At 44.8% G+C, this 27,264-nt stretch overlaps 1 protein-coding gene across 4 annotated transcripts in view; it reads left to right on the forward strand.

Annotated features, from left to right (window-relative positions):
• The first annotated feature begins 12,967 nt into the window (after window positions 1–12,967).
• SNX10 (sorting nexin 10) overlaps window positions 12,968–27,264 on the forward strand; it is a 56,390-nt gene continuing 42,093 nt past the window's right edge. Inside the window, exon 1 of one of the 4 annotated variants that reach the window (XM_081148128.1) lies at window positions 12,968–13,109. The gene's annotated coding sequence lies outside the window, so the exon portion shown is untranslated. Of the gene's footprint in view, window positions 13,110–25,518; window positions 25,591–27,264 lie in introns of those variants that run through there. The other 3 variants (XM_081148129.1, XM_081148130.1, XM_081148126.1) reach the window with 3 other exon arrangements.

Genomic DNA, 27,264 nt, shown 5'->3' on the forward strand with positions numbered 1-27,264 from the left:
TAACTGAATACCTTTGGCTACATCCCAAGATGGACTCGCTTTAAAGTTAATTCATCTTTCTAGCAAATAGTGTCACAATGAGGTTCCTGTGGTACCTTCTCACTCCTCGAGTCTCTTTGTTTAGCTTTCATGGACATCTGATTCCTCGGCACCAGGAAAACTTTCTGAGTAATGGAAACTTATCTGCGATGGGCTGAAAAAGATAAAAGTTGGAACATTCTGCAGAGGGGATGCTGTCGAATCTCTTGCAGTTTGTCACCCAGCTCACAGAAAGCCGAGCTCAGCACCTCTCCAGCACCGGAGCGTTATGTCTAATAGGGGAGGGTTCTTAAATTACACTTCTCTCTCGTATTTTTATAAAAAATGGGGTACTGATCTCGCTTCAGGCAGTGGGTATGCAAATGAGGGCAGGAGGGGACTCGAGCTTTTGTTTTCTCCCTCTGCGAGAATGTAAGCGCAGGGGAGCCAGACTTTCCCACTGCTGGGCCCCTAGCACTGAGAAGAGGACCTGGAAGCAATTGGAGGAAGGGAAGGAAGGCTCGATTTCAATTTGGGCTTGAAAACAGCGTTTCTGCCATTCAAAACCTTGAAAAGGATCTGCCAAAAGAAGAGTAAACCCCCCAAATAAGGCAAACTCAGTATATAGATCATATAAAGGCTGAAAAGGGCAAAATCATGTGTTTTTAAATTTCAAGTGCTGTAGTTTGGGTGAGTCAGAATTTACACTTCTTTCTCCAAAATCCTGAAGCCTAATTTATTTTTAAAATATGTCTTTATTGATTTCAGAGGGAGAGAGAGAAACATCATTGATGAGAGAGTCATCGATGGGCTGCCTCCTGCACAGTCCCCACTGGGAGTCGAGCCTGAAACCTGGGCAGGTGCCCTGACTGGGAATCGAACCTCTATCTCCTGGGTCATAGGCCGCTGCTCAACCGCTGAACCACTCCGGCTGGGCTACCTGCTCCATTTCTTACTGTCAATGTAAGGAACGTCCAACCTGTAGAGAATTTTCATAAGTTTATTTGAGCCAAGATCTCACATGCTCCCAACAGTAACTGTTTCTGCAACTTCTCTTATGCATTTGAAATCAAGGAGGGAAAGTTAGGATGATCACATGGAGGTGTGAGAAAGCAAGCAGGGATTGGATTACAGGATAGTTCACAAGATTATGTGCTCACTTGAGGATGGTTGTGGTTTAGTTAAAAGGCATGTGCCCAGCCGGCATGCCTCAGAGGTTGAGCATCAACCTACCATCCAGGAGATCGAGGTTCGATTCCTGGTCTGGGGCACATTCCAGGCTCAATCTCCAATGGGTCTCTCATCATTGATGCTTCTATCTCGATCTCTCCCTCTCCCTTCATCTTTCTGAAATCAATATGTAGTTTTTAAAAAAGAAATTAGAATTATAAAAAAAAAAATGTGTTAACCTACATGCACAGAAACAATGGACAGATTTTGCTTCAGACAAAAATAAACCTTTCACTAAAAAAGCTAAATGCCTAGGGCAGTGACTCCCTACCAAGGCCTGTCCAGTTAGGAATTTATGATCAGATCACCTTGTGAGATAACTTTCCATAGAAACCCACATTTAGCCCACGTTACCTACTTCTTTCTGCCTTCAGTTACCCTCTACCTACTGACTTACATTTTCCCCTTAAAACAAATTTATGAGTTAGGCTTCCTGCCATGAGCTTCCTGTCTCTGCCCAGCGTACCTCTCCTTGAGGTACTGTAATGGCTACTTCATTTGCCTGTCTTCCTCTGACAAGCTCCTAGGGGACAAGAACTGTGTCACATTCACTGTTGAGCCTCTGTGCACAAAGAGCTGAATAAAGTCTCAGCCAGTTGCCTGTTCAAGCACCACACACATCCACGTGCTCGCAGAGCCTAAAGACCATTTCCACCTACGTTTATAGGCTCATTCTTTACAATGTCCTTACCTGCCATTGGCCAAAAATTTAACTCACTTTATAACCCAGACACTTCCAGCCCTAGACAGACGTAGTTCATGTGTGTATATTATTCCAAATAATATCTCTAGTTCACAGCACATCTAGATCACACAGCGTTACTGTTACCAGAAAGGGCACCTGGTCCTGAGGGGGTCTACCTAGGGCAGGCCGGTAGTGTGTGGGTTCTTGATTTGGGGTAGGAAAACTTCACCTCACCAGTCCAGGTGAATTTTAGAGAATTAAAGCTGGAGACAGTGAAACAAGTAAGGGCCTAGGATGACAGGAGAGGGACTAGGTGAGGAAATGAGCCTAGAACGGGTGGCTTTGGCTCACTAAGAAGTCAGGGAAAAATGGGGCCTTGGGGACAGATTCAGGGGTTAGCCCCAGACAAGCTGCCACTGCCCATTGCTGCCCTGGTTGCAAACCTTGTGGGGTCCCTTAGAGTTTAGGAGACGCGTGCCTGTGGGAGAAGGATAGAGGGAAGGGAAAGGCGTGGGTGTACTCCTGGGAGGGAGACCGTGACCTGGGGCCTTCCTTTTGAGGGGTTTTAAAGGCTGGGAGTTTATGGGAGGATCTCTATAGAATATTCATCAGTTTTATGCTCACATGTCAAAATGAGATTTATTCCCTTGATTTCATCTGTTCTTGGGTGTGGTTGGCAAACGGCACTAATTGGGTTTCTGCTTTCTGTCTCCCTGAGTAGGGTGATTTAAGCTATTTACCCTCTGTTTGGGAGGAAAAGTGTAAACCATTTCCTCTTAAGTGTCCAGGTTTAGGGAAAATAGGATTTATTATATGGCTGAAAGCTGCTTGGCATCTAGATTTACTAGATGGCTGCATACCGCTTTTTTAACTGTCTAGTTTCCCTATTCTGCTTGTCCTGGCTTACTAGCCTGTCTCATTACTGTATCATAGCAACAAAGGAAACACTAGTCTGATTATTTCTTGACTCCATATCAATAATCCATAGCCTGTTTGTTCCTACATACAGAATTTCATTGTTCAGGAAGAATCATTTTATAAACATAGGATGGATGCCCAAAAAGATATAAAGAAATCCACTCTTCAAAAAAACAAATTGGGAGGAAGGACAAATTGCTTGAATCTACAATTTTTTTAAATTATAGGTTAACAGAAGCTTTTACTTGGGCACAGGCAAATTTAAGAGTAAGTAGTATAGCTACATTCTTATATGCATCAAATGCCCGCAATGGTACATGTTTCTTCTCTAATACAAACTGGAGTATATAAATTTGTACCCACAGTAAAACAAAGACTCTAAGAAAAGATGCCATAATTGTTAAAGTTGGAAACCTTCAGGGGGGAAAGAAGCATTTTTAATTTAATTTTATTTTTTTAAATACATTTTTATTGATTTCAGAGAGAGGAAGGGAGAGGGAGAGAGAGATAGAAACATCGATGAGAGAGACATTGATCAGCTGCCTCCTGCACGCCCCCTACTGGAGATCTAGCCAGAAACCCGGGCATGTGCCCTGACCGGGAATCAAACCTCTACCTCCTGGTTTATGGGTTGATGTTAACCACTGAACCACACCTGCCGGGTGAAAAAAAGCATTTAATGTAAAAAAATACACACACCGGTAATCTTATGAGTAGAGATTCGGTGGAATTTTATATAAGGATAGCTACTTTAATGGGGAAATAGAAGCCTATAATGAAGTCACTAATACCAACAGTGCCTTGCCAACAATGTCTAGATGTCAGATAAGCACGACAGAAAATGTGGCTAAATGCCAATTAGATACCACCGAGAGAGGAGGAAATTTATACCCCCAGCCACATATGCCTGTACAGACCACATGGGGCTTGGCAATCCACGGGGAAGCTTACAATTCCCGGAGCCCCTGAGTAGGTACTCACTGTTTAAAAATGAAGTTGTGTCCCCTTGTTTCTGCTGATCTTCAGGAGGCAGGAAGTGTTGCTTAGATGCCCGGTGGGCAACCTCCAAGAGGGCCCCCAGGGACTGTCTCCTGGCATTCGTGCCCTTCGGCAGTTCTCTCCCACACTCTATCAGCCTCGGTCTCTGTGTCCAAAAGCATACAGCAGAAAAGATGGTATGTCACCTCCAAGACAGGTTATAAAACATTGCAGTCTTGGGTGCTCTCTACCCCCACCCCCAACCTCAGGTCGCTTGCTCTGAAGTAAGCTAGGTGCCAAGCGGTGAGCAGCCCATGGGCAGGCCTGCCTGGTGAACTGATGCTTCCAGCCAACAGCCAGCGAGGACCCGAGGGCTGCTGACAACTTTGTGAGTGAGCCTGGAGGTGGGTTCTCTGGCCACAGTCGAGCCTGGAGATGATTGAGCTCCAGCCAACAGCTCTACTGCACCATTGTGAGGAACTCTCAGAACCACTGATAAGCCACTCCTGGATCCTTGACTCTCAGAAACCGTGAGATAATAAATGCTTCTTGTTTTAAGCTGCTAGTTTTAGAGTAATTTGCTATGCAGCAATAGACACCTAATACAGATGCCTTTCTTGTCTTTCACACTGAATGCTTTTGGAAAACCGGATGAAACTAGCTTTGCTAATCTGACAGGCTACCAGCATGGGAAAAAACAAACCCAGGACGCATGAGTAATCCTTTAAGGAGGAATGGCACCTCCTTAGATGGGTCTGACAATGTTTATACTTTTATTAATGAAGCAGTAACATCTATATCGATCTTCAAAATATTTTCATTTTACCTATGAAACTATGCTCTGTTGAGAATGTCTGTTGAGACAGAGTCGAGAGAAAACATACACTTCTCATCTGTCTTCAAGAGGTTGGTGACTCCTTATACTTCTTTGTTGAGCTCCTAGTTCTATAAAGCTATTAAATGATGTGAAAAATGGAATTCAAATGGCATGTGCCTAGCAAAATGTCAAACAGCAGAGGAATGGTGGAGTATGGCAGATATATTATGGCCTCAGTGTAGCCATTTGAAAGAATTTTGAGGAAGAACATTGAAACTGGGAAATATTATAGATACATTGCAAATATAGAAAACCTATATAGTATTGCACTGTTTGTAGATAAGATGTTTAATACAATACTAAGTAATATGCATTAAAGGAGATAAAAGGCATGAATAAAATTTTAATAGTGATTGTCACTGAGAGGAGGTGAGATGTTAGAATATTTTGGTGCTGAAGGTAGAATAGGAGGTATTTCTTCAAAGGATAGCGTAATCAGTAGGTTTTAGAGTTAAAATTCCTAGCTGTGCATTTAATAACTGTATGGCTTTTGGTAAGTTAATTAACCTTGGCTTCTCTATGTTACAGTTACCCCATCTATAAAATGGGGGTAATTAACTGCCCAGTACAGCTGGAGTGTTAACTACCACCTCTGATATTTTTAGAAATAGATTGAAAATCAATCAATCATAAGTAAAATCATTTAATTTCTTTGGGTCTTATTTGCTTTTACTTACAAAATGAGGACAATAACGCCTGTCTTTCCAAGCTTGCGGGGAGGCTTTAAAAATCAAGTGAGCCCTGGCCGGTTTGGCCCAGTGGTTAGAGTGTTGGCCCATGGATGGAAGGGTCCCCGGATCGATTCTGGCCAAGGGCATGTACCTCGGTTGCAGGCTCGGCCCTGGTCTGGTCTTGAGTGGGAGGCAACCACTTGATGTGTCTCTCTCACATTGATGTTTCTCTCCCTTTCTCTCTCTCCCCCCCCTCTCTCTCCCTTCCACTCTCTCTGAAGAGCAATGGGAAAAAATATTCTCAGGCGAGGATTTAAAAAAAAAGGAAAACATTTCTAAAAGTGTCAACATCATCGTTTCAAAATGACAAATCTGCATATTATGAGACAACTTGGAAAAATATTTTCAAAATACCAAGTGAACAAGACCACATTCCAAGCTTGCATATACACACTGAAGACAGTGATGTAACACAGGTGTTGGGGTAGGACAGTAGGTAATACTTTTTACAGTCCTTTACTGAGATATCATTTACAGATGACAAAGTGCATAAATCTTAAGGGTGCGTGACTTGTTACATATGTAAACAACTCTAGGACCATCACCTGATCAAGATAGACAGCATTTCCTTCTTGCAGTAGAGTTCATTCATGCCCGTTTCCCATCTTCATCCCCCCATCCCAAAGGTAGCCACGATTCTGACCCTCAGAAGACATTGTTTAAGCAATAATGTTAGTATTTTTTTAAGTATTGTTTAAAAAATCCATTCCAGAACATTGGACACAGAACCTGAAGTCCTGGGCTCATACCTGAGATCTGCCCTTTACTACCCCTGGCCTCTGGGAACTCACCAATGCTCTTTGTGCCTCACTTCCTTATGGGTTTAATGGGAATAAAAATTGTCACTTGGCCTTCATGGCTGGGAGGATTAAAAGTGCCATAACATGCCCCTGTCCTGGTGACTACTCATGGGAGACACTTCACAGACACTTGCTGCTTGTGTATTTTTCCTGTAGAGGTTAGATCTCTGTTGTCCCACAACCCAGCTGAGAGATCTCGTTAACTTCAGTCTGTCTCCAGTTTAACCACCTGTAAAGTAAACACCTTGTTGTTTGCAGAATATAGGATGCTCTGAGAAGGACAAAGGAACCTTCATGCAAAGATTCTGAAAGCTGTAAATAGCATTACCCGGATCTAGGGCACTATTCTGAACAGTGGGACATCGCACGAGGTCATTGGTTTAAACCCTTTTGGAAATGGGCTCAGAGGGCCTCAGACAGCGAGTCAGTGACAGAACTAAGATGAGAGTTTACGTTAGGGCTTTGTGTCACCTCCAGGTTTGACCTTCACACCACTAGACACCTCCCCTCATATCCACATAATTCAAAACACTCTATGGAAACCATTGTCAAATTTTCTTTCACTGACTTAATTTGAAGAAAAAAAGGGACTACTTTGTCAGAGACCACATAATTATACTATCTTGTCATCACATTCTTAAGCCAACTTTGCGTCATCTACATCCATGACAACAGGTTCCTGTGTCTACTTCTGCCCTCACCATGGGAACATGGAATAACACAAGCCTAATTGAGAGGAAATTCCCCAGAAAGCTGGATTTAATACAAGTAAAAAAAGATAAGATGGGCAAAGTCAATAGCCATTAGTATAAACACCTTCAGAGTGAGAGCTAAGTGGGAACTTAGTATTACTTAGTATTTACAGCATGTTATTAAAAGCAAAGCAGGAAACGTCGTGCTCAGAAGCATTTCTAATAAAGCTACTTTCTATTCCAGAGGTAATTCTTTTTTTTAAATGTTTTTTATTGATTTTTTATTTTATTGATTTTATTGATGGGAGAGGGATAGAGGAATAGAGAGAAACATCGATTGGCCGTCTCCTGCACGCATCCTAATAGGGACCGAGCCTGAAACCCGGGCATGTGCCCTGACCAGGAATCCTGCCGGTGACTCTTGGTTCATGCATGGGTCGATGCTCGACCACTGAGCCACACCAGCCGGGCTCCAAAGGTCATTCTTATTCAGTCTAAAAAATAAATGAAAAGAAGTGCAAAAAATGTTTAAACTCACTATGTGAGTATTTTGATATACATATTTTAACCTTTTTCATGCATATGTTTTAAAATCTTAGAAACAATCATATTAGATGCAAAATCAGCTGCGCAAGTGTGGTAGTCAGACAGACATGAGATACTGTCAACTAAAAATTATTGACTAAGCTAACCAGTGGAGCATGGATTCTCCTTCCATGCTTCATTAGCTCTTGATAGTTCCTCTTTTGCGAGTTGTCTGTTCATATCTTTAGTGTTTGTCTCTCACTTTGTTCACATAATTTTGAAGGCACTCTATATATAATATTTGAAAGGCTCAGAAGGTTACAGAGTACCCTCACCAGAATGTATCCTCTCAGGGTTATTTTGTACATATACAAAGACCTGTTATTTTTAAAAATTAGGCCCTTGCATGTCCACTGAGAGAAAGCTGTCATTTATACATGAGTATAAGTATATCCTGTTCTGCAGGAGTTGTCATATGAGATTTGGCTATGAGGCAAGCATTCATTCAGGAAAGATGAGATGCCCACTAGAGACAATGTTGAAGTAATATTTACGAAGCTCTTTCTTATTCTGCTGCAGTATTGGGCTAAGAAATTTATACACATCTCCTAACTCCAACCCTGTGGGTAGGGACTATTTCACATATAAGAAAACTGAGGCTTGGAAGGACGAAGCCAGTTGCCTGAGGACATTTGCCTGTTAAGCAGAAGCTTCGGGATGAGAAGGGAGCTTTTGGCCTGGAGCCTTAAATCTGCACTCTGCTACCTCCCCATGGTTATGACTGTAATGCACCCGGGATGCAGAGCTAGTAGCACGTGTATAAAATAAAAGCTATAGTACCAGCAGAGCGGGAACTCCTGCTGCTCCAAGAGGATGGCTTCCCCACTGGTGTTCTTTGGTTGACCTTTGGTGCTAACTAAACCATACTGCAATTTATATCAAAGGCCTAGAACTTACATGACTTGAGATTGGCCTTACGGTCAAGATATACTCAGTACTGCTAAGTTTTGTTTGGTTTTGGTCAGTTTTAACCAACCAATTTATTATTTTTAGTTTGTACTAATAAAATAAAATCCGCCATTGAAGCCAGTGCTTTTAAAATGCAGTATATGATAATGTGAAGCTTTTTTGGGTCTTTCTTTTTTTTAAGGGAATGAAGATATTTTAACAAAACGAAAAGGACAGGACTTCACCGCAGCATCCTTGCGGGTGAGGCCTGTGAAATACTGGCAAGAGGTCCACCTCTCTCTTGGTGTACACTCCGACTGGTGGTTGTGAAATAATAGGGGAAAAAAGTATATATATATTGGTCTCTGCCCTCAGTTCCTGGCACAGACTCCTAAAAATCCTTTCAGTTTCTTAAATGATGAGAACACTAGATTGTTTATTTTAATATTTGGTCTTTCACCCTGTTTTCTGACAGTTCCTAAATTCCTTGGAATTTCCAAGATCCCTTGGAGAGTCTTTTGTGCTAATGAGGTGGGCTCCTGGATCACTTCAGGATGGGGCCTAGTCACCGGGAAGACCAAGCCATGATTAAAAGCCTGGAATTCCCCCTCCCCAATCCTCCAAGAAGGGAGGAGGGACTGGAAACTAAATTAATGATTGATCATGCCTGAGCAAAGACACTTCCATAAAAATCCTTCAAGTAGGGATTCAGAGAGCTCCTGAGTTGCTGAACACAGCTACATGGGGACCCTTCCAAACCTCGCCCACGTACCTCTTCATCTGTATCATTTACCATATCCTTTATTTCAAAGTAAGCCAGTAAACATGTTTTCCTGAGTCCTGTGAGCCATTCTAGCAATTATTAAACCCAAAGAGGGGGTCATGGTAACCCTGACTATAGCGAGTGACAACCGGGAACTTGCGATTGGCGTCTGAAGTCTGAGCAGTCTCATGAGACTGAACACAACCTGTGGGATCTAGCCCTGACTCCACGTGGACAGTGTCAGAACTCACTGGAACTGCAGGACGCCCAGCTGGTGTCGCAGAACTGCTCAATGTGTGGAAAACCCACACATCTGGTGTCAGAAGTGTTGCGAGTGTGGTAGTCATGTGAGAGTAAAGGAGAAACACAGGAGTTTTCTTATACAGCTGTGAAAAGACAGCCGAACACCTAGCATGTTGTGTGGCAATAATTCCCATTATAGACATGTTTGCATTTATTGTAAATATTGGTCTTCTTACCGGCTTTTTCTGTTTGTGATAAAGCATGAGGATGTGTTAGATATTCTTAGTGCTTCATCTTTTCCCCCTATTTATTTATTTACTTTTATTAAATGTATGGGGGTAACATTGGTTAATAACGTTATATACATTTCAGGTGTGCAACTTTATACTCCGTTGTGTGCTCACCACCTGAAGTCTAGCATCAAGTGCTTCATCTTTGAAATGAAAATTTCAACTACTCTCTTTCACACTTCTGAATGCTTAGAGTGAAGAAAATCTTAAACTGTCTACAAATGTTATAAAGGCTTCTCTGAGCAGATTGGAATTTACTCAATCCTGAGCGACCAGATAGAGAAGTAAATTGGATGTTGACCCTGATAGGACATTCCAGCAATCATTAACAAATCCCTGGCTAAAAATGTTGGTGTTCAAGAAAGCAGCTTCCGGTCGTCATGGATTTCTTTATGATAAACAAATGTTACAAAACCTAAGTCTTCAAATAAATGTGTAGTAATAAAGTTCTGTTTCTCTTTATCTTATAAAGGGGGCTCATTTAAAGAAAGGATGCCCTTGCTAAAAGTGGTTGAAAACCACTAAATCAAACCACTGTGAAGAGGCGATTGCAGGCTTCTGAGAGTCTGAGTTTGGACAGACAGACAGAAAGCAGAGAGTAATGAGATCTGACCGCGGGAAATGGACGGGACTTGCGCCTGAGTGGATGGGGAAGGGCGCAGGCCACAGGCAGTGCCAAGTTAGTAGGTTTGGGGTCACCTGAGAGAACAGCAGGCCACTAACAAAAGTGAGGGAGACGAAGGGGCGGGAAGATAGGTGAGTCTACACCCCTTTATCTTACAAACAGGTGTTCAGGCTCAAAAACGTTTTTCTAGTTTTTCTTTGGGGAGGGCTGCGTAAGAGGTATTTCAAAAAACACATTAGATTGACAATCAAGGATGGTTATTTTTATCCACATTAATCTGTATGTCTTTGTACTACTGAAAAAAGAGTATACTTGTAAAGATCAGAAATCAAAGTCCAAATTATTTGTCATGTGTTTAATTTTTTTGCTCACTTCCCATCATTGTTTTGATGAATAATAAAAACCATCTTCTGTACGTTATGAATTTCCACCATGACAGTGTTTCTCAAAAAGGCAGGACCACTCATGTAAATTTAGAGAGTTTTTAATGTATCAGTTAATTATAATTTCTGAACACCGAGTCCGGGCAACTTTCATTTTCACTTTCAATTTTCCCAGGACATGGAGGAAGGACTCAGTGTCTTCTTATTGACTTTTGAGTTAGAGGCAGGGGGTGAACGTAGCTTTCCTTAATATGTCTAACTAAGAGTACTTAGCTTGGAGATGGGAGATTAGAGGGTCAAGTTATAATAACAGTTACCATAACAAAGTTATAATTATAAATTAAATTTATCAGGCATTTACTATGTACCCAGCACAGTTCCAAGGGCTTAACCTGAGTTATTTCACTTAATCCCCACAACAACCTTACTGTTATCACTCCCAGGATCAAGAGCGAGAGGTGCTAAAGCTTGGGTTTGAACCCAGTAAATGTAGAGGTCACTGTTGAGGCAGGATTTGGGCAGGTAAAAGAATTTCTTAAGAGCAATTTTATGGTGATTATGTTAGCAGGCTATAATTTCTTAAGCACCAGAAAGTCCCAGTTTACCTGCCCATTGATGGTATAACAAAAACTCACAACCTTTTAAAAAAGTAGCACTCACGTAGCTCAGTCCCCTGAATTCAGTTTGCACATTACAATTCTTAAGCCAGAAACACCACCCAGCTGCTACACTGATGAAATGGGTTAAAATAGTCCATTATTGCTTCATTCTATTTTAAATTCTTTTCATATTCTTCCTTTCCATTAGGGCCATAATTCTAACATATTAAATGACCTCCAATAGGCCCACCAAAGGTTTTTGCTGCTCTGTCCACAGTTGTAAGGTCATGTTCTTGACGATAATAAATTCAGAAAGATTTAGATTTTGAAAAATCTCTCAGGATCTTAGACACACAGTGTATTTTGTTTTCCAGTCAAAATGCCTTTCTTTGTGGTACATAGAGACAAGAATTTGAAAAATACACTTTAATTTGATTTTCAAAGGTGATCATGTTTACCTTCACTTGTGTGTTATGACTTGGGTGCAATTTCAGGAAATTAAATACCTGAGTCAAGCTGCAGTGATGCAAGTCCAGGATCCAAAAATTGAAGACATAACATTGCAGATTTCAGAGTTTTCTTACACAAAATCGATTTAGGTGGGGAGGACTGCCATGTGCATTTTCAGTTGGGCCTGGAATGGCCCTGAATGATAATCGGCAGCCAACTATATTTAAAGAGAAAATTCGTGCTTGAAAAATGAAATATTAGGCTACGTTTATTTTTCTGCCATGTAGTCGCCAACAAGCAATTTCAGTGATTACAGTCATAAGTTGCTTAATGCCGAGAATGAATTCTGATAAACACGTCATTAGGTGATTTCATCCTTGTGCAAATGTCCTAGTGCACTTACACAAGCCCAGATGGTACAACCTACAACACACCCAGGCTGTATGACAGGTCCTATTGCTCCAAGGCTACAAGCCTGTACTGCATGTTACTGTGCAAAACAACACGAGATTAAATGAGGCCAAGAGAAAAGGATGCTATCAGATGTACGGGGCTGCTCAGGCAACACGGCACCGTTTTACAGCAAACTTTCTTTTTGTTAATAAGCAGAAGAGTATACATAGTAAATACAGAGACCAGTAAACATACCATTTATTCTCCATGCAAGCGGGTGGGTCCAACACAGCCCAAGGTGCCGCTTGGGAAATGATTCACTGATTCAGGCCCCTCGACAGATCTCATTTCTTTTCCCCAAACGTTTTATTATGAAAGATTTCAGACAGAGAGAAAAGCTGGCAGCCGTTAGCGTGCACATCCCTATGTCCCCCACCTAGCGGTCCATCTGTCCTGCTTGTCGCGCAAGCTACCCACCCCTCTCCCCACTCATCGGTCCTCCCCATCGCTAAGGGCGCGGGGTCAGCGAGCTCGAGGCGGCTTTCCAGTGGCGGTGCAAAGGTGCCGCTCGCACACCTCCAGCCTCGGCGTCGGGCGGGCTGGGGTCCTTCCTCCCTGCTCTGATTTCAGGGACCCGGGCTCCGGCGCGCGGGCGCCCCCCCGCGGCTGCACCGCTCTCCGCAGCCCGCGGGCCGGGGCTGGCTCGCCTCCCGCGGGGGCCGGAGGGGGGACGGGGGGGGGCGCGGAGCTGCACCTGGCTGGGGCGGCGCGACGGCCGCGGCCGGGCGGCGGAAGCCAGTGGCCGGCGGCGGGGCTGAGCGCGGGCGCGGGGCCGCTGCGTGCGCGGGGCGCGCGGGGCTGCGCTCGGGTGCGCTCCCGGGCGCTCGCCGCCGCCGCGCCTTTGAGTCAGCAAAGTCCGCCGCGCGCCGCCCTGCGCTGCCCGCCCGCCCGCTGCTGCCGCGTAAGTGACAGAAGACCTGCGGGGAGGCCGCCCCGCTCCGCCCGGGTGGGGGCCACGGCCGGGGGACCAGCCGGCCGCCCTCGCCTTCCCGGGGGCGTGCGGCCCTTCCCGGGGCGCCCCGGGGCGGCTCGCCGCGGGCTGGGAGGGGGTTGGGGTCTCCGGGGTCTGGGGCCGGAGCTGCCCGCTCCCCAGCTGAGCTATGCGGGGTCGTTCGCCGCGGGAGGGCACGGAACCCCTCGATCCAGGGCGTCGGGGCCGAAAAGGGGAGAGGGTGGGGCAGCGCTGCGCCCCTGGGTGGCAGAGAGCTGTGGCACCTTGCACCAGGCCGGGCTCCGTGGGCGTTATTGTAACCCGTGCGCGGGGAGCTTGGGCTTTAGGAATTGGGACGGGCAGCAGGGTTTGGTTTATTTTAGTGGGATTATGGGATTGAGAGAAAATCCACGTTGCCTGAGCACCAGGTTTGGTGCCTCCGGAAAGCAACAGCCTGCTTTTCGGTTCTGATGCATCACACTTGGGTTAAGGTGATGCACAGGTTTTGGGGGGGAGTGGTCACGGGACTTAGAGCAACACGTCCAGCGTGAAAGCCTTAAAAATAATTCAACTGAGCCCATTTAAAAAATCTTACTGACTTTATTCAGTGATCCATGCATCGGGTGGCAGCCCATCCAGCAGACAGAAAGGAGCTCCCCGGAGTGGTACAAAATGGAAGACTTTTATAGGCAGGAGGAAGCCGGTGGGAGTTACACCAGCAAAAAGTGGGTTGGCTGTGGGAAGGTCACCTTCCTTAGGGGAAGGCAGGGGTCTGTCAAGCAGATTACCTCACTGGTACTGACCAGGTAATTCCACATTGATTCAGGATTCTCCTCCTGGTGGAGGCTGACACTAATTAAACTGGGTATTGTCTTGGTTTGGTGATGTGGAGCTTAGCATAAGTGACTCCATTTTGGGCCTGTTGTCTCTCTCTCTCTCTCTTTTTTTTTTTTTTTAACAGAACAAAGGGCTTTTATTTGGGCAAGAGATGTTTACCTGTAAGAATAATGGAATTAGAAATTCAGAGCAGGCAGGAGGCTTTCATGTAATCTCACTCAAACCTTTCATTTTAGGGATGGGGTAATTAAGGCCTTGGGAGGGGATGGGAGTAGAAACAGGCCTAGAGTTCTGTGGGCTGCTGACTCCTGCAGGGTTCTCCCCGCCTTTGGGGGCGTGGGACGTATAAACTCCCTTTATTCCCCTGGGCCGGAGGGGATGGTGTGGATGCAACTAGTGAGAGCTGACTTCTCCATGCGTTGACCAAGCTTAGATGGGACCCCTCCGTCCGAGAACAGAGGTGAGGTGAGGTGCTTCTGCTACTTCTGTCCTTACTTCCAGTGATGCCTGTTCCTTTTTTTAAAGGCATGGGGCTGTTTTGTATAAAGATACAAAAATAAAATACATCAAGAAGTAAATATAAGATGCGAAGTAATGTGATTAGCACCGACTTGTATTTTACTGGATCATGCTGTTTCTTCCGCCTATTTCATTCTCATTTTCGAGGTGACGGTTTCACGGAGGTGAGGAACTTGGTGTTGGAAGAGTGGAGACCCATTCAGGTGACATGCTCCTCCCCAGGGCTCACTCTCTCCTCCCCCCGCCCCCTTTTTATTGAATTTATTGGACTGACAACCAGGGCTCTCTTGACTGGCACTCTCCACTTCTGTCCCCACTGGGCTGCAATGTGAACTTCCTCTTGTTTTACTTATCGGAAGGCTTCCTGGAGCTTTGTACCTGGAAAATAGAAATAAACATCTTCATTCTTTTCCAAATAAAAGTGTACGAATTAAAGATTAACTTTTGTGTTCTATAGCAGCAGTTGGACCTGACTTTGGAGCACTCTTGATATCTTTCCTCAGTCTTAACATTTCTACTTTCATTTTGAAGGGTTCACTGGGTTAGGTAAGCTATTTTGGGAAATGGCTTGTTTTTTGAGTTTGGGCTGTGGTTTAACAACTACTTGTGAAGAGCTTAGAACTGCTTGAGAGCAAGGTCCAGCCTTTGCAGTCTTTCATTTCATTTCTTTTTTATTTTATTTAATTTATTGATTTTTTTTACATATAGAGAGGAAGGGATTGAGAGAGAGAGAGAGAAAGAGGGAAACATCAATTTGCTGTTCCACTTATTTATGCACTCACTGGTTGCTTCTTGTATGTGCCCTGACCGGGGATTGAACCCACAACCTTGGCGTATTGGGACGATGCTCTGACCAACTGAGGACAACAGTCTTTTATTTCTAAGAGTGGCAAAGAAGGGCTTTCGGCCAAAGTCATGGTTGACCTCCACGGAGCATACTCCAAAATTTGGACTGTTATCGCTGGCCTCTTTCTTTCTTTTAGTAATCCAGTAAGTAATAATCACCCTTTTTGTTCTCTAAGCCCTGTTGAAATAACAGGTTGTACATGGTAGTGGTTCCAGCTTCTGGTTTCCAGCTCATCAGAGGTGAAATCTTGGCACAGACATTGGCTAGCTGAGGTGCTATCAGCAGGGCACTTAACCTAAGTCTGATTTATCCTTTATTCAGAAATAAATTAAGGTAATGATGATAATCCATGTCCCCCAGAATTGTTAATGACAATAGCTGAAATTTACTGGGCACTTCTGATATGCTAGGCATTGTGAAAAGGGCTTTTATCTGGTAGCCTCATTAATCCTCACAACCAACTTACGAAGCAGATTCTATTTAAATTGGGGAAACTGAGGCATCATGATATTTATGACTTCCCTAAACTCTTCAGCTCACAATTTTAGCCAGCCAGCAAGTGCGTCCTAGATTTCTATAGTAGCCAGACCCTGTTTCAACTACCCCCTGTATAATAACAGTCCTTGAGATAAGTACTGTTTTTAGCCTTCCTGCCCTTATTTTACAGATGAAGAAACTGAGGCACAGGGCCCAAGTCAGACAAGTAGTAAATGATGGAGCCAAGATCTGAACTAGGCAGCCTGGTCCTGGAATGCTACTCCCCTGTGAACGCGGGTAAAGGGCTTAGCCAGGCCTCGGTCAAGGGCAACTCTTAATTGGCACTTTCATTAATTTTTCCCTAATAACCAGTCCTTTCTCCCAGTCTCTGCGGAGGAGATGCTTTTAGTCCTGTAAGTGACTCAGTTTCACTTAAGGTTTTGTGATTTTGTGCACATTTCTGCCACACTCTGTTATCTTTAAAAGCTGCGGTAGGGTGGGCTCTCTCTGGAGCGTGCCCATGCCTTTCTTCCCTGGGCCTGTATCTTTACCTTTTCTCCCTAAGTTCTAAGGGTCCCCGTGAGACTTGCAGTGGCATCTCATCCCAGCTATCTCCCTGAACCTGTCTCCAAGGCCCCCTTTTTCGGACTTTCCAGTGAGCTAAAAGCAGCCCCGCCTTGGCTCTCTCCTTTTCTGTAACATTCCTTTTCTGTAACATGCCTAGGCTCTCCTGTTGCTTCTCCTACCCTAAGCCCTTCCTTTGTTTCCCTGTCCCCAGCTTTAATAAACATACTCTCAAAAAACAAAACAAAACAAGCAAGCAAAAAAACAGCTTGTAGTAGGGTAGGGCTCAGTGATCTTGACCTTGGAAACGCAGATAGGCTTTAGGGAGTCTGCGAACCCCCTGAAATTGTATGATTTCGTACCCATGTGCGAAAGTGCATTATTCTGGGGGAGAGAACCCACAGCTTACTTTAGATTCTTAAAGGGTCACCCATGGTGGAAAGAAAGGTTAGTAATGACTCTTCTAATAATCTCATTTTTTAAAATTCTCTTATTTTTATTTTATTTTAATCTTTTTATTTTTTTAATTTCATTTTTTACATGAGGCAACTGAGGCCTAATGAAGAGGCAGAAAAACTTAACCTAAACTGCGGAGCTAGTTAGAAGTAGAATAGGGCCCGGCTGGGCGTGGCTCAGCTGTTGAACGTGGATCTGGGATCCAGGTAATCAGGGTTCGATTCCCGGTCAGGGCACAGGCCCGGGTTGTGGGCTCCTTGATCCCCAGCAGGGGGTGTGCAGGAGGCAGCCCATCAGTGACTCATCACTGATGTTTCTCTCTCTTCCTCTCCCTTCCTCTCTCTGAAATCAATAAAGATATATTTTTAAAAAATTATTTTTTTAAAAAAGAAGTAGAACAGGGACTAAAACTCAGGTTTCCGGTCTCATATTCTTTCCATCACACCCCAATATTTCCCTTTGGAATAAGTGGTGCCAGGGGAATCAATTATGAAATGCCAGCAGACTCCCGGCCCTCCCGCTGGGCTGCCACAGCCACCAGCACAGGGGAAGTGCCTATTAAAGTACAGCCTTTGGCACGACGTCTTATCTGCTGAATCATTCTGCTACGATTTAGGACCGGGTTCTACAACCCTGAAAGATGAGCCAAGAGTTTAAAATTGTTTGGAGGAGAAGGTAGAAAGATTCAGAACATGAGGAGGCCATTCAGGCCTCTTGGTGGAATTGTAGGGTTGGGAAGTTCTTGGTGAGAGATTTGTAAATTGAAACAACATTCCGTGAAGTCTGAAATTTCCTGTATGCGAGTCACTGGGAAGTAAAGCCACCTCCAGGCCAAAGGTTGATGCTCTAATGACAAAATAGGACTAACAGGCAGTGAGGCCTTTCTATATTAGGTTAGGCTCGCCCTTGAACTTCATTTAAGTTTTACAAACATAAAATTTGCCTGGAAAAATAGATCTGTATTAATAGGCAATACATTTTTGTTTTTTTGTTTTCTTTAGGCAATACATTTTGTAATGTATTGTTCAGCCAGACATCAAAATATGTCATGTGGGACTAGGAATAGGAAGTCCAGAAATGGTTCTATTGTAAAGGTAGGAATTGAGTGCACGATGACATTGACTGGGGAAAAGTCTGTGGGGACAGTTGGCTGTCTACTTAGGAAAAAATGAGATACATGCCTCACACCATTCACACAAGTAAATCCTATTTAGATTAAGGATTAAATGTCAAAACTAAAATTATACATCTTAAAATATATATACATATTTCCCTAGCCTGTTTGGCTCAGTGGTTAGAGCATCGGGCCACAGACTGAAGGGTCCTGGGTTCAATTTTGGCCAAGGGCACATATCTCAGTTGCAGGCTCAATCCCCGTCCCTGGACAGTGGGCGAGCAGGAAGCAACCAATCGATGTGTCTCTCTCACACTGATGTTTCTCTCTCTCTCTTCCACTCTCTCTGAAAAGCAATGGAAAACCTCAGGTGAGGATTAAAATATATATATACACACACACATATATCTAAGAGGTTTAACAAAATAACTAGAGGAGGAAAGGCCTCACCACACTCAGAAATAAAGGAAAATAGTGATCTAACTTCAGGAAACATTATACTTCACTAAGGAAAAAGATGCCATAAAGTTAAGAGGCAGGTGACAAAGCAGTAAAGCAAACAGTTGCAATAGGTATAATAGAATCTTAGGAATCAATACAAAAAAATAATCCAATAAACATACAAGCCAAGACTGTTCCTAGGTCATTTACATATGAAGATTAAAATGTGCAAGCTGATTAATAATCAGATAAGTGTGGGTTAAAAACAACAAACCATTTTTGCTTAGGTTGATAACATCAGTGTTGGTGAGGGTATGGGAAAATAGATTGTCACCATATACTTTTGCGGGAGTGTAAACTGGTACAATCTTTTGGAAAGGCACTTTGGCAGTGTTTAGAACACTGAAGAATTTGCCTTCTTTCTGACACATCAGGTCCATTTCTAGGACTTTATCCCTTAGAAACACTTGCCTGCTTGAATAAAGGGGGACATTGCTCTAAACGAGCTGATAGGGAGAATGTCCATTATATACTTAAGTAATGAAAGCAACGTGCAGAATAGTAGGTATAGTATGATCTCATTTTTTGAAAAAAATAAGGTCAGGAAGGATATGGTCCAAGTTGCAGATAGTCGTTGCCTTTTGGAGAGTGGGATTAGAAAGGGGATGGCAGTGTGCAGGATTTCATCAATAAATGCCTATTTTTTTAAACTTTTAAAATTTGAAATAAATTTAAACTTACAGGAAAAAGTACCAAAATAATAAACCTCTTATTTTTAAGAATAATGGGTATGTAGTACTTAAAAAAAAAAAAAAAAAAAGGCAATACTTAAGCATGCCTGTGCTAAAAATGACATAGATGACCTTCTACCGTCTCATGGGCCTGGGTCCCTCTCTCTGCCTCTCAGCCCTGCCCCTCCCTCCCTCCTTGCTTTCCCATGAGCTCCAGGTCTTTTCCCTCCACGGCTATGGAGATTCCCAGTTCCTCTCTCAAACTTACAAACCCAAAGGGTTCAAAGTGCAGAGCAGAAAAAGGGGCTTTGTATGTAGGGAACTTGGGCTCCTTAGAAATTATAAAGACAAACGCACAAAAAGAGTTTGCATGGTGGTTACCCCCCGTCTGACTGACGTAGCAGCTCTTCTTATGGCAGAGGGGCATTTGGAAGGGCTGGGAGAAGGCGATGGTGTCTGCAGTACCCCAGGTCACTGCCTGGGCTGGGGGGCGGTGTTACCATAGCTCAGGGTTCTGGTGTCTCAGAGCAGGAGGCCAGGGCCATTTTATCAACTATCTCTGGATGCTCGGACCCCAAGATCTGGGCCTCTTCTGCCCAAACGCACATGAAAGTTCAGGAAATCAGTTTAATGATTTACAAGGCGGCGCAGACCGGATGCTGGATTTTCCTAGTCAGCTCGTTCTCTTGATGGTTGGGAAGCATTGGAAAACTGCCACCTCTGTTTTGAGAACTTTGCCAAACTGAGCCTGCAGATAACATGTGTCAAATGCCCTTGGGTTACAGGCAGTACTTCAGGCAAATAGCCGAAGGAATAACTTTGGCATTTTACCCACTTTTAAAGGGACTTTCTTCACGTCTTATCTTAGCCTTCTTGGGTCAAGGCCAGGCCATGGACATCCAAGGGTAAACGATTTGCTGCAGGGGAAAGGCCAAAGTGTGTGTTTTCTGTGTGTGGGCTGGGTTTCAGAGTGTCAAGATTCAAAATATTCTGCCCTTGTAAATCTTACAGTCCCATCTGACAAAACAGATACTTGAAGAGGAATTTTTTTTTAAAGGAGTAAGTGCTGGGTGATCCTGAGGAAGAGCCCTCAGCAGTTTTCCCCTCTGGGGTCTTGGAAAAGCCTAGGACCAATAATGGAAAGTGACAGCAGCTAACAGTGAGCTCCAGGCACATGCCTCCACATTTGCTCATTTGATCTTTACAGCAGATCCATGAAGTAGGCAGTTACCCCCTTTTAACCAGTGGGGAAACTGAGGCTCAGAGCAGTTAAATGATTTCCCTTGGCGAAGGGCAGAATAAGAATTCACGGGCCGCGTGGCGTGCGACAGCTCTGCTGGCTTGCCCATGCCCTGTGCCCCTCCTGCTCTTTCGAAAAACTGCAGATCTTCCTCAAAACACAGATCTCCCTCCTTGCTTGCTCCTCATATTACTTGCCAGTTCTCCAAATCTGGACTGATGTCACTCTGGGCACATTTGAACTTGACAAGTGGGTTACAATTCCCGGTGTTGCTGTTTGAACAAGTAACTGAAATTAACCTCCCCGGTGGCAGCTCTTCGCGGACCGACCGAGGCTGGGACTTTGTGGAAGGTTGTTATTTCCAGTGTGTCGCAATGCTCTTCCTTTCTGAAACAAAATTTATTACTCAGTTTCAAAGAGGAACATTTAATGCTGACTTTTGTCTCTAATTTGCATACCTGTACCCTTTTCTTTTTCTTAATACTCACCCCAGAGAGGAAGGGAAAGAAAAAAAGAGAGAGAGGGAGAGAGAGAGAGAGAGAAACATCGATGTGCGAGAGAGGCATGGATGGGTTGCCTCCTGCATGTGCCCTGACCAGGGCCCGGGATCGAGCCTGCAACCGAGATACATGCCCTTGGCAGGAATTGAACCCAGGACCCTTTATTCCACAGGCTGACACTCTAACCACTGAGCCAGACCAGCTAGGGCTTAGTTACTCTTTATAGCTAAAGACCCTGAAGAGGCCTTTACTACACTTTTTCCAGTATTACCTCCTTTCTGAGGATGAGACAGTCATTTCCAGATCTTTGGCTGTTGGTTCTCAGGTTCATATACAGGCAGAACTCTGCTCCCACCTCACATCCCTAAGGCATTTGAGACATTAGTAACTCAACTTATTGGTTGGTATCCTCTAATTGCTACCTTAAGCATTTATTTCTAAGCAGGTAGCTTGGAAGCCATGTTCGATGTTGGGGGTACTGTGTGGTTGTTAAGAGGGAGGGCTTTCCTGAGTTCAGCTACCTGGGTTTGGATCCTGGCTCCTTCACTTACCGGCCGCATGACCTTGGGCACTGTTTTCCGTATTTGTAAAATTGGGGTACTAAGACTTGGCTTGTGGGGTTCTCTTGAGGGTTAGAGGAGATAATTCATATCACAAGCTTCGCACAGTGTCTGGCACGTAGTTAACAGTGAGTCATTTTTAGTTTGATTGCTTTTTTTGATTATTAATGGCATAACTTTAACACTACCTCTCCCCCAATCTCATCTTCCACAATGCAGTGGATTAGGTCAGGAGGAGATAGAGAACAACAGAGGAAGACATGTGGCCTTCACAACAGTCCACTCTGGGTTCTTACTGGCTAAAAGCTTTCTTTTTCCCCCTAGGCACGTGGTTAACCATGGGTGGGAGGAGGTGGCCTGGCAGGGGAGGCACGTGGTCGTTGGGCTGCTTAGAAACGATGGAGATGCAGAAATGGAGAAAATCAGCTGGGACTAATTCAGTCAAATCTACTGGACCCAGTATTTATTGAGCACCTGCTACGTGCCAGGCACTCTGCTAAGTGCCAGGGTTATAAAGTATGAATGATTTAGACAAAGTCCCTGCCCTCATGGGACTTTTGAGAAGACAGACAATAGACAAGAAAATAGATTAACAAATAAAATAATAAAAACTGTGATCAATTCTGAGGAAATAAAAGGGTAGATAAAGCCTTACTGGGGGAGTTTGCTTTAGTGAGTGGTCAGGGAAGGCCCCTCTGAGGAGGTGGCATTTAAGCCAAGACCTGCAGGATGGGAAGGAGCCGCCTTGGTGGGTGGGGTGGGGTGGGGGCAGTGGGAGGAGTGTCAGAGGGAACAAGAGGCACCAGAGGCCTGTGGTGGGAGTTTCAGCACTCACCTCCTTAGGGCCACTGGACACTGTATGTGCAGAAGAGTTGAGACAAAGGGTTGGTTGGAGAGCAGAGGAGTGTGGTTTGTAGGGGTTGTGCAAATACAGACCCTGGTACAAAGGGTTTCAAACAATTTCCTATCATCAGTACACTTGGGGGGGCATGCGATGCGCTCCTGGAGTGGGACTTTTGGGGGCGGCTGGTGGTGAAGGCTGGAGTATGTGTAATAGTTTGAAAAGAGCCCTCCCAATTTGGATATACCTCACCTTCTCCCTCTCCCCACACTGAGAAGCTCTGCTCTTCACATCCATCCACTCAGAAACCTTGAGATCTGGGAACGTTACATCTCTTTTCTTTCTTTATTTTTCAGTCATAGTTGACATTCAATATTATTTTGTATTAGTTTCAGATGTACAGCATAGTGGTTAGACAATCATCTACTTTACAAAGTGGTCCCCCCAATATTTCAAGGACCCACCTGGCACTGTGCATAGTTATTAGAATGTTATTGACTGTATTCCCTTGCTATACTTTACCCATCTCTTTTCAATCACATTTTACAGGGTGATATGGGCACAGCGTAGGAACATGGACTTCTGTCAAGTGCTGAGAACATTGGCATGGCATTGAGGATGAGTCACTGGTTAATTGGACCACTTGTGGCCCACTTAAGTAATTAGTGTTTATTTTAAATAGAAAAGTTATTATTCACGTTCTTTTGAAGTTATTTGGAAATGGCTTTGGAGACAGCCTTTAAGATTTTAATGCATGTGGATGTCATCGTTTCGTTAAGAGAGGGGTTGTGGGGGGAGGAGGAAAACTCCTGGCAATCGGGAGTCCTTGGTTTGAGTCTGGACCACACCGTGTGGCTTTCGGTGGTCTTTTCACCTCTCTGGGTATTGGTGTCCTGTTCTGTAAAACCAAGCAGAGAAGCCCTACACTCCCTGCCCCACTGACTGTCAGGAAACAGTGCTTTATAAACTGCCGAGTACCACAAGATAAAAGCTACCTAAAAAATGAAATTTTGTTTGTGTACATTGGGGCCAATGTGGATCCTCTGGCCAGGATGTAATCCACGACCACACAAGAGAACTTCTCATTGCTCATAGATGACTAGTCTCTAGAATATCCCAAAGGAGAATATTTTTGTAGCTTTGCAGTAGGAAGGGGAGCTCTAAGTACGGTGCAAAACCTAGAAGCCACAAGGAAAAGGTCGATCAAGTTCATTACCTGAAAACAGCAGAGCAGAAGCCCCAATAGAAAAACAAAAGACAGATTATAAACTGGGAAAATATATTTGCACTTCACGTTAAGTATTAAGGATTAATTTCCCTGATGCGTAGAGAACGATAAATCAGTAAGAAAAAGAACATAACTCTATAGGAAAATGGTCACAGGATATGAACAAACAGTCCATGTAAAATAAATTCAGGAAACATGGAAAATGCTTGATTTCATACATTTTTAAAATATCAACTAAATTACACTGAAATATACACATTTCACTTATCTGAGATTGGCAAAGATAGAAAAATTTGCAAACCACCCATGTGAGGAAGGACAGACAGACAGAACTCACGCGTGCTTGCTGAATGTGTGTCAGTTCTCTGCAGGCGGCACCTTGCCAGTGTCCGTCAGAGTTAATAATTCACACGGTCTCGCTTGACTCAGAAATACCAATTATAGAAGTTTATCCTTCAGATAAATTCATAGGTATCCACTGAGCACTGTTTATCATAGCAAAAGAGTTATCAGTGGGGGCTGGTGGAATGAATTCTGCCGTGTCTGCACCATGGGATAGTACGTAGCCACAAAAATAACAAGAACACAGCGGATAACTGCTGGGGAGTCTCCATTGTGCAGAGTGAGGCACAGGAAGGACTGTATGGGGTGCTCCTGTTTTACAGAAAAGGAGGGAGGCAAATAAGTATGACATATGGTTGCATATGCATAGAATATCTCTGGAAGGGTGAAAAATGACTGGGAGGTAGGGGAAAGAGGCAGTTTTCACTTTATACCCTTTTGTATTATTTTATTTTGAAATAGGTGTTACATTTTAAAAATTAATAAAAGTAAAATACAAAATAAATTTTGTTTGATTCCCCAGATTATTAGACATCTTTATTATTGGATAGTGCATAGTCCACCACACTGTCACAATTTGGGGCTACTAAGAGGGGAGACAGTCTCCTTCAAAGAGTTCTTGGTCAGTTTAGGGACACAAGATTAATGTACATGACAATCAGAGGCCATATAATCAAGCATTCAGGGGCTGGTGCAGCTGAACTGTGATGGGGATTCAGTTCCATACTTGCCAGGTGACCACTGTGTTCAAGGCTTATATACAAAGACTGTGGTAGGTGGAATAATGGACCCCAAAGGTGTCGGCATCCTAATCCCCAGAACCGGTGGACATGTTTTCTTCACGGCAAAAGGGGCTTTGCAGATATGGTTACATTAAGGGTCTTGAGCTGGGGAGATTATGCTGGGTTGTCCAGCTGGGCCCACTCAAATCACATGGGTCCTTAAAAGCAGAGAACCTTCCCTGGCTGTGGTCAGAGGGAGATGTGACTGCAGAAGAAGGGTCAGAGAGATGAAGAGATGATACGTGGCTGGCTTTCAAGATGGACAAAGAGATTGGCTCATTCCATGAGCCAAGGAATGCAGGCGGCGTCTGGGAGCTGGAAAAGGCAAGGAAACATTTCTCCCCTAGCGTCCGCGGAAGGAACGCAGCCCTGCAGGTGCCTTGGTTTTAGCCTAGAGGTATCTGTGTTGGATTTCTGACCTACAGAACTATAAGATAATGAATTTGTGTTGTTTTAAGTCACTAAGTTGATGGCAAGTTGTCACAGCAGCCACAGGAAACTGATACAAAAATGATATAGAAATAACCCTGAAGCCTTGTTCTCATGAGCGTTCTAATCCAGGAGGGGACAGACCACAAGAATCTAGCCGGTCATCACGCCATGCCACTATGGGAAGTGACATGGAGATTTGTAAGGAGCTGTCCACAGGGGGTCAGGGGAGGCGGGGGGAGAAGGCAGTGGTCTCAGTCGTGCTGTGAGGGCTCTGCTGCTGACTGCTGAGGGCTGTGGACGTGTTTGCTGTTGATATTTTGCTATAATGGATGGGTAAGGCAGAGGCACGCAGAGAGAGGTGGAGCATGGGGACAGCAGGGCCACTGCTGGGACAGGAAGAGGAAGGCTCTCACCTGACATGGGTGGGACACTGGAGGGGAGGGAGCAGGAAAGAACCCTGTTTAGGAGCCTGGAGACAGAAGATGTGGCCTTGGGAGCTGCACTGAAGCACGTCCACTCGGTGCCCTGGAGGGTTCGCAGGTAAGATGACAGGAGAGTCAGGACGCTGATCAGGTTTCTTTAAGTGGGGTGACAGGGTTAGCTTCTGAGCCTGACTCCAGAATCTTCTGCCCACTCACCTTGTCTTCTCTGTCTCCTCACCTTCACCTCTAACCAAGGAGATCACTCCCCACTCTCCTCTGTGCTCCCTGTGCCACCCTGCACGTGGGTTCAGGGGCCACTACCTAGAACCTGATGGGTACTAAGTCACCAGGGCTTGGTGTCCCCGGAGAGAGAACTCTGGTATCTATCCCTGGCTCTTGTGCGTGGACACGCATAGTTTTCTTCAAAGCAGGTTTTCTGCCTCTTCTGTGTCCCCATAGAATGAGGGGCAGAAACCTCAGCTGTGTGATCTGGCAGGTCCCACAGGCCGATAGCTGGGCCTGGGGGACGGAGGGGGAACCCGGGCCTATCCTTGTTTTCTTGGAAGCCAGCTCCCTCCTGGCCGTGGCCATTTGTGATTTGCAGCCTCTCAGGTGTAGAGCTGGTTCTGAGCAAATGAGCCACGAGAGTCTCCAGGGCTCTTGGAGAGAAACATCCTGAGGTAGGGACACTTAAGCAGAAACAGGAATCTGGATTTTCCAGCCTCTTCCCTGTGCGTTTTCCTCCACCTTTGGAAACCCCTCTGCCCTCACAGTGGCCAGATTCCTCTTGCTCGCTCTGGGAGGCCCCAGGCCTCTCAGGGATCCACCCCTGAAATTGGGGACCCTCAGCCAGGACTTCTTCCTCAAGAGCTTTAGGCTCCTGGCTCTTCGTGTCCTTCTGCCCTCCTCTTACCTCTGCTTTTACCCGCTAAAAACTTAGGTGATAGAGTGTCGTCTTTCAGGGCCTCTGTTATGCTGCATTATATAGTAAGGGAAACTATGCAAAAGGACAGGTGGGTGATAACACAGGGATTTATTATGGCCCTAGAGGAAATGCCCTGGGCTGCTTGTTCTTGGGCAAGTCATCATTTCCACGAAATGCCTCTTCTTATCTCAGAAACAGAGACCACAATCCTTTGCCCACCTCAGCGAGCATTGCGAATATGCTAGCATTCATTCATTCATTTATTCATCCATCCACCATCCATCCATTACCATTCACTGAGTACCTACATCGTGGCTGGTACTGTGTCAAGCAACCAGTCAAAATTAGTGATGGAAACAGCCACTGTGCCAGCTCTTGTGGAGACAGATAACAGACAAGAATCAAAAGCATATGTGATGATAGCTTATGGGTATGTGGTCATGTCCATGACAGGGCCAAGTTGTGATTTTAAGTGTTGGCCTTTGGTTTACCAGGACAGAGGCCTCCCTGTGACCAGTGGCCTGGGCTCAGGGTCCCCTTGGTTCCGGGTGGTGGGTGGGGAAACATCTGAGATTGCTTTGTTTTTCCTTTCGCTTTCGCTTTCCCTTTCCCTCCCTCACATGGGGAATCCCTCTTTTCTCCCCCAGTGCTCACAGCTGGGTCACACTTACACTTGTGCCTGGTCTTTCCCATCTGTCAGCACCTCTGGGAGTGAAACCAGGGGGAGTCACCCTCTTGACAGCTGAGACAGGTGAGCGTGGCGCCCAGGTGTGCTCCCCGGACATGAGGCCGCTTCCCAGGCCTGCACACAGGCATGGGGAGAGGAATTCTGCTTCTGCAGCAAATGACAGAAGCTCGGTCTCTGTG

Source organism: Miniopterus schreibersii (assembly GCF_964146895.1).
Source record: "Miniopterus schreibersii genome assembly, chromosome: 9".
In the NCBI taxonomy this organism is placed as follows: domain Eukaryota; kingdom Metazoa; phylum Chordata; class Mammalia; order Chiroptera; family Miniopteridae; genus Miniopterus; species Miniopterus schreibersii.